General features: G+C 42.0%; 1 long non-coding RNA gene across 1 annotated transcript; it reads left to right on the plus strand.

Moving 5' to 3' along the window:
• The first annotated feature begins 1646 nt into the window (after positions 1 to 1646).
• Positions 1647 to 3559, plus strand: LOC101475020 (uncharacterized). Its single transcript, XR_191022.3, has 3 exons — positions 1647 to 1698; positions 2284 to 2454; positions 3158 to 3559. It is a non-coding gene; the product is annotated as an uncharacterized LOC101475020 (long non-coding RNA).
• The last annotated feature ends 5058 nt before the right edge of the window (positions 3560 to 8617 follow it).

Raw genomic sequence — 8617 nt, forward strand, 5'->3', positions numbered from 1 at the left:
GTTATTGAGCTAGTAAATAGACTCTGCTCTTATCTTTGTTCAAATAGTGCGGAAAGGGAAAGACAGTGAGCACACAAAAGGGAGAAATGAGAGTGGAAACAAAGCCAGGTACAAGATAATGACAAGGTCAAGTGTGCACTCAATGGCTTAGTTCAGTCAGAGAGAGATAAGGCCCAGCCCGCTGACAAGGTGTGTGCAGGAGAGAGGAAGGGGAGGTCAGGTAAAGGTCTGGGGATGTGTCTTACAGTCTAAAACTTCGCCTGAGCTTCTTTCAGTAGGATTGCCAGCTCTGCAGCACCACCTGCTGGAGAAATGGGCACACACAGCTGACAAGTGAAGGATTTTAGTGACTACAGTTCCAGCTAAGATGACTTACATTTACCTAAAGAAATGTATCAGTACCAGACACAGGTATATAATTCTTTATGTCAATAGAAAAGAAAAAAGGTGATCACTGCCTGTTATATATTATGATTTGTCTGATTCCAGTTTTGTATAATGATGACACTTAAAATTTTCCAACCAAAGACAATGTGGGCTTTGAAGGGCACGCAGCCAACACATCATCAGCTATTTTCCTGGAGCAGCTCCAACAATAACCAACAGTTGGACTGGAAGAATTCTTGTTTCGCTTTGATGTTTAAGTTTCCCCTGTTTCTGAGCGGTGCATCACAGACTGAGTGAAATTTAAAAAGGCACAGAGCTCCCCATCTGAAACTGAGCATGACATTAAGCATGATTTCAAATGACAACAAATAAAGTGTGAAAGGGCTACATGCTCGCAACTTCCTTTCACAGAGCATAAAGGATAGGATTAGTTGAAGGCTATCTCTGATGTGTCACTCATCTCCAGGAGAGAGGAGAACACAAGATAAAACATCTTTTGGTGGACGAGGAAAGCCAGAGAGGAGAAAGAGAGATGCTTCAGTAGATATATGATACAACTGATCCCGAATTCTGATCTCATGCCTGGATAAAGGGATAAAAAGCGGGCAGGTTGGGGGGAGTCACACAAAAAGAGAGACCTTGGACAGATACTCAGAGGTGGGCTGGGTCAGTGGGACATCAGGCAGCACTTTGACCATACTGCGCCTTGAAGTTGTGAGGGGCGTAGGGTCTGTTAAGTCTCATCCAACACACCCAGGCTTAGGGTGTGCACTGAGAGGAGGCACAAGAGAGAGGGATTGAAGTGAACTACAGGGAGCAGCCTGGCTATGCTGTTTTGACTGATAAAGAGGAGAGTCAGCGGCTCTTCGCTCTCCTTCGTTTGCCTGTGTTTGAGACTACAGAGTAGTCTGGTGGGGAAAAAAGGAAATGATTTTGTTTTATTGATTGCATATATGAAAGCCACATGTAAATGGAAATGTAAACAAACAAGGGTAGGCCATACGGTGCTTCTTACAGGGAAAAGATGGTGGAGTGCACTTTAAGAACATATCTATATAAGCTGGCTAAAATATGACTGAAGATCATGTTTTGACAATACACAAGTGAAAAGCTTTAAAGTGAGCCGAGAGGCACTCAATAAAGGTATTAAAAACAAGAAGGAATTTGTATGAATATGTAAGAAAACTTTTAAAGAGGCTAATAGCTAAAAGCTATTGCTGGTTATCAGCAATAGCTAGCTAAAACGGTTTAACGGCAATGCTAAACTCTTTGATAAAAGCAACGGGCAATGCTTAAAAAGAAGAGGTAAAGGTAATGGATAAATGCTGGAAATAGCTAGAAAAAGACATAAAAATGTAAAAAATTGTTACCTTAATGTTGGTGAAACTGCTAAGATAGTAGTTCATGGTGTTAGCTGCTAAAGGTTAATGGAAGGGTAGCGATTTTAAACAATAAAGGTGGTTTCCATATAGAAGTAGCCTATATGAATTAAGGCACATGTCGGTTTCTTGAAAGAGTTGGGCAACAACGATTTGATGGGAAATTAGACATTTAAAATACATAAGTCTTCAAGAGAAATGTTGGTTTATGTTTAATTATTGGTTAGGACTTTCTGACATACCAAATAACTCATTAAGATAATATTGGTTTAACTCATCTGTTTTACAGTAATAGAAAAACAATTTTAATTAAGCAGATGTTGCCATCTAGTGGCGACACCATTTCTGCAACTAATGCAGGTAATGTAAATACCAGAAATATTTGTCTATAAAAGTCCAGTTCCAAAAACGACCATGAAACAGTTTAATTCCAGGAAAAGCCAGTGTTAGGTTGGAGATGGAAGCTCACACAAATGCACACAAAATCCCTGCCTGAGCCTCTACTCTGTGTGTTTAGGATTAATCGGCCATAGCAGGGGCCCTGATGGAGGGGGAGCCAAGCGTAGAGAACATGGCTGGCCCTCTCTCTATCAATCAGAGAACTCTTCTTCTACCCAAACCAAATTGACCTGCCGATGCACTGGCCACGTCCGGGCTCTATGTGGAAATAAATCACACTGAATCAGAGGTAGGTACCTGTCAGCTCCACTGAATGTACCATTTCTCCCTGTGCTCTCCCTGGATGCAAAGATGTGTCTCTCTGTGTGGCTCGCTGCCTCACAAACAGCAGACTGAACAGCTGACTGAACCGCACACGCAGACAATTATGGAAAGAGCTCGTATTTTATGTACGAATGCTGTAGCTGAGTTTTTCTTGTTTGATCAGATGTACATTTATTTTGTGGCAAATAGATTTAATCCCCTGGCATGGTCATCCATCGATGCACTCACAGCTTTAATAATCTTACACTGTGGAACAGAAGAGGTTGAGGATAAGGGTGAAGGGAATGTTTATGATCAAACTGTAATCTCCTTTCCTTGAGAATAAATGTTCTGACATTTGTCAAGCTGGCAGCGGTGCACAGCTGTCGATATGCCCTTGCGTCAGTGCTGACACACCAATTCTGAGCAAACTTATTGAGCTTGACAAATATGCAAAGCGGGAGTCTAATTTTAATTAGAAATACCGATAACAGCACGGACCCGATGGTGTTACACGGCTCTCCTCATCCTTCAGCTGCCCCATTATCCCCCAGTTGTAAAGTCTCTTCCAGTGGCTCTTAGCTCCAGGAAATGTAGCATCATGAGCAATGGTGTGAGGGAGATAATATGAGGAAGGGCTGGCACTAAATCTTAGTTCCGCTCATCTCCTCATCCTCTGGTTCACCTAGGCAGCTGGCAGACAGATGACTCAGTGCGTGGTCCGGGCTGCATCTCTGTTCCCGGGTCATCCATTGCTCCCGGAGTGATAAGTGGCTCTGTCCTGGTGCTGCTCGTCTGGTGCATACACAGTCAATCACTGAGTGGAGCCACAGTACAACGGCCGCCCATGGAGGACAGCAGAGCAATAACAAAACTCAAGGTGACATCTGTATCACCTGAAGTGATGAAAGAAATTCCGACTCTAGGTCCAAAAGGATTGCTTCCACTTTTGGCACTGTAACTGAGCATGTGTAGTTTTCTTTGGTAGCTTGTTATGTGACCTAAAGAGATTCAAATTGTGTGATTCTCAGAGAGTACACACTGTTCAGTTATGGAAAGTTGTTACCTTAAGGCAAAGTTAGGGGCTAATGATGACTTTTATCATATGCAGGCTCCTGCTGATGTCTGAAGCCTACAGCAGCAGTGAATGTGGTTTGTGGCGGTCATATTTACTGACAAATTAACAGGTGAAATATGATTTCAAATTCTTTTCACATTTGAGGTGTCTTAAGTTAATTGCAGCCATTCAAGTTTTATTTGTAGATAGCTCTAGTAGATGAAGATGAAGGCCTCTGTCTGGGCACAAGAAGGAGATTTTGTGCTTCATGACTGAAATTTTAACCCGAGGCGCCCTGAGGGTTTCCCAGAGCTGAACTGTTTTATCTGTGCAAAGCACACTTACTCTCGCCTCACAGTAACTACAAGACCTTAGAACATGACTTTTCTGAACAACTGCACATCCATTATTATTTTGATCTCCTGTTGTTTGATTTATTTAGATTTTTTTGCTATATTTCTAGTCAGCTTTAGACAGAACCAGGATATCTATTTCCCCAGTCTGAAGTCTTAAGTTAAGCTATGCTAACTCGGGGTAGCATCAGTCACTGCAAGAAAGTCAAAAAGACCATTTCTCATCTTATTTAGCTTTTTCGTCAGTGAACATGGCCCCTTTCTATATGATCAGTATTTTTATTGAACTTTGTGTGGATTCTCTCTGGGATTCCCCTTGCTAGAGACATGTGCAGCTCCTTAACACTAGAAGATGCTTTGAGTAAAAAAAGCACATATCTGCCCAATCCTCAGTGACAGGCGCACACACACACACACACATTCATAATAAGAGATAAAGGACTGCAGTCCAGCTTTATGTCCCTGCTGCAAGCCCACCCAGCACCAAGCAGCGAGTTGCAGCATCCAAGCACTAGATGGCAGCACAGCTGCACCGCTGCAGCTTTTCTGATTGAATATTTAGTCATTCACGCATTTCACCTGATCATTTGTATGACACAGCATGATTAAATATCCCAAAATGTCATATCTCCTCGTTCACTTCCTGTTGACATGTTGCCTGTTCTAGAACTTCTTATGTGCACACCATCGTCTCCAGGAAGAAGAAGAAAAAAAAAAATCTAATAACATGGCTGACTAACTGCTCAGACTGCATGTCATGCTGTTGTGAGTTAGCTTGAAAAGAAATATACATAAATTAAAGTTGAGCTCTGACATCCACTCGTTGGCCTTTTCCTAAACCACCCTCTGGAAATGAAAAAAGTTCTCCGACTTCTGGAAGAGAATATTCTTGCTAATCCTCTGGACCTGATCACGCTTTGCCAGGTAATTCCTAGAACCTGGCACTCTATCAGTGAAAGGAAATTGGGCTTAAGATGTGCAGCCCCTCTGGTCTTTCAGAGTGTCTTTAAGAATGTTGAAGGGAAGACTTGTAAGTTCAATATTTACAGTCTGCTGTACTTGTACTGATTTTAGACAGCTATGCCCGTTTACGTCAGTGAATTAAATCTAAACCGAAACAAATACATGTGTACGTCTCAGATCTAATTAAGGGGTATTGTTCAGAAAAGGAAAGCAAACTGCATCTGTACTTTAATCACACATCATTTCTGAGGATTTTCTTGCTTCCAGTACTCCAAGAACCCAATGAGCGTGTCTGACCATATTGTGGTTGTAAAACATACTTTCCTACTCAGAGACTCCTGCCCATCATGATTCATTCCATCATGACTGACTGTGCTCCCCAGAGCATGAGAGAGAAGCTTATCATCTGTCTCCTCCTCATTTCATGCCCTGTAGCAGGCAGCCTTCACTATGGAACCAACCCAGGATGTAGCCATCACTGACACACCTTAATTGCTACACAGGAAACTTTCAGGAGAAGCAGTGAGCGCACATCTAATCATGATATTCAAAAAAGAAAAAAAAAGTTTGGGGTGTGATATTGCCACAAAAATGTAACCTTTCCACTGCTGCAGTTTCAGGATAAGGTGAGCCGGCTGCAACCCTAAAATGTGCGAAGCTGAGATAACCTATCCAATATCAGCAACTAATGAGGCAGAAAGAGGAGCTGGAGCAGACAGACACTATGATTCCACCTCCATACGTTTTCATGTGCAAGATAAGCTTTGTCAGAGGTCAGATACTGTGTGGTAGTTTGACCAATTTCCAGCACTATTTCTGCCAATGGCTGTCGATTTGATGGCAGCGTGGATTGCCAGCCGTGGTGAACGAGCAGCTGCAGTGCTTTTGGCCCACAGGGGAAATCTGTTTGGGCTGGCCGGAGTTGAACAGCTGAGTACTTTTACTCGTGGTGAGAAGATTGCTCTCATGTTTTATTGAATGTTGCCTCCGGCACTTCTCATCCTTGACAATCTGATTCTCTGAAGGTCCACCTCATGACCTTAATGTTCAACCAATGGGGTGTTGCAGTTCAGTCACGTTGACCCCTCCATCAACCTCATCAGCCTCATCGGTCCTTTGGGTGGCATTTATGGGCCACTCTCCAGCTGGATTAATATCTTTGCAGCACACCTGCGTTGTACTTAATTGTCCTTGCACCTATATAACCTGTCATGTTTGCCCTTTCGTTCACTCTTACCATTACAGGCATCACTTTATCATCAAGTCTTGCTTCTCTGTTACTGTTAAAGTGCACAGCCAACAATCTCCTCATACTGAGTATGTACATGTGCTTTTGGCAAACATTAAATTTAGGTCAAGGTCCTCTCATCCTGCCAGCATCAGATAGAAGAGTCTGTCTAGTCCCCTTGTCTGACCTCTACAGCTGTCACACGAACTGTATTGTAGTGACTATTTAATCCACTATAGCTGTCATGGAGCCAGTGATGCTGCCATAAAGAACAACCTTGTTCCTTTATAATCCATTATATTATTCTTGGAAGTTTTCCTTTACATCGGAAAACACTGAAAAGGTCCTTCCAGGCATTTCTGTATTATAAATGTGTCAGTGCTGTTTGTGTTTTTGGCACAACAGGCACAGAGGAACCAAGAAGAATGTGCAAGAGGAGAGGATAAAATACCAGACCACTTGAAAATTGGCTTAATTCAGCTTGCTATAAACATAAACAATGCAACGGCAGATGTTGCTGCCCCGGTAACAATGTGGTGGCTGCATTGAAGCACATGATTCAACTGGGAGATAATGGTGCTGACAAAATGCAATCTGGTTACAACCATAAATAAGTTTTATTATGTAAGTGGTAGAAGTTAAAATCAAACAAAGAAAAAGAAAACAATGTCCCACACGTGCTTTGCTTTACATTCCTCTCTGCAGAGTTGGCAAAGTAAGGTTAAGAAATGGACCAAACCACTTTGAGGCGTATGAGGGTGAGCTCATTTTTCTAAATATAAAAATCTATTGTTTTGCATCTACAAATGCACAAGAGCATTCAGCTTAATTTTAAATTATTTAACATTCTACAGTTAAATTTACAATGACGCACCAAGGACAACAACTCTGTTCCCCCCCCCCAGAAAAATCAATCAAACAAAAAATTGTATATTTAATGATGCTGGCATAAATGTCTGTGTTCAACATTAAAGTTTAACTTATTGAGTTTGTGTGCTAATATTTAGCAGCGACTCAGACATCAAAGTACTGCCACCTTTGAATTGCCCCTGTGAGACTGCTGGAGGAGAAATGACAGTAGGACAGTAGTTCAGTCTAAACAGCAACACATTCAAAAGCAAATATCAATTTCATTGTTTCACAAAATATCCAGGATTCTCCAAAGAAAACTTCCCATACAGTTAGTTTTGGAAACATGAACTGTACTAGAAAATGACCTGGCACAGTTTATGGAGCCGTGCTGCAAAAAATGACAATAAATGATAGATGAATGAGACAAAAGAGTGGATGGTGATGTATCTTTTATGAGGTAGGCAGCTTAATTAAAGGCCCGATTATTGCATCAGTGATTTTTATTTACTCAACAACCTCCTTGCTTACTCCATTACTAAACAGGAAACAAATGATCCCATTACTAAAAGACAAATAGTTTCCAACTAATGAACTTTGTAGCTGTGTGATATTTGCTTAAAATGTGTCTTCTTTTGACTTTAACAGGGAAGCAAACCTTTAGAAGTCAAGACTTTATGGTTGCTTTATGTTGTTATCGCTAAGATATCTCTCTGACTGCTAAGATGGCCTCCAGCAAAGATATCAAAGTCCCCTCATTAGCGAAGGAGCAAAGCAAATATAACAAGGAAGAAATGTTTGCATCGCAGTGAGAAGCAGCCAAACATCTGGGTTCTGTGCTATTTTAGACAGCTGTGAGATGGCACAGGAAAGTGACATCAGTTTTTTTCCCTTTTTTCTTTTTGTCTCGGTTGAGTGATCCTCGTGATCCTCTGCTTTCACAGAACCACCGCCACGAGCTTGAAAACAAAATGAAAACTGAAAAAGACGGTTTGATCGTTCAGAGTGTTTGTGCTTGAATCATTTCCGATGATTGTGACGGGATTCCTCCCTTTGGATCACTTCAGGAGGTCAGGAAACAATATGGCAGTGTAGAAATGTGCCACAGATCTCATTCATACAGTTGAGTCATTTTTTTTCCTATCAGGGATGTGAGTCTGTTTCAGTCAAACAGCAAACAGTCCTTAGCCGCTTCATACATTTCTTTTTGTTTGTTTGTTATTAGCTGAAACCTGAAAACATTGATCCAATCGTCAAGCGTGACAGCCAATTTTTATGTAAAGCGCCTGCTGTCACTGTGTTAACACTGTTTGCATATGTGCACATTGTGTGTATGAGTGCTAAAGCATGCACTGGCTGTTTGGAATATTGCAGTGCCCTGTCCTGCCTGCCTGCCTTGGTGTGCTTGATTTCTCTGTTGTGGTGGGATTACTCTGGGGATTAGCAGGATACTGGCAGCACCCATCGATGGGGCAGAGATGACAGTTCCCATCATGTAGTCTTCCCGCTTCAACCCGTTGCTACTCCCCGGACTTAAAGCGGCACAAACAGCAGATTACATGAGTACGACAGCAGGGGAAGAAGTCACACATCACACAGCGGAGATTAGGCTGAACAAACCCGTCTTCGGCTGCTTGGAGGTATTCAACCCAAACATGGAGAGCTGTCTCTCATGGCCCAGTTTGGGCTAGATTAGGAA

Source organism: Maylandia zebra, linkage group LG12 (assembly GCF_041146795.1).
Source record: "Maylandia zebra isolate NMK-2024a linkage group LG12, Mzebra_GT3a, whole genome shotgun sequence".
Lineage (NCBI taxonomy): Eukaryota > Metazoa > Chordata > Actinopteri > Cichliformes > Cichlidae > Maylandia > Maylandia zebra.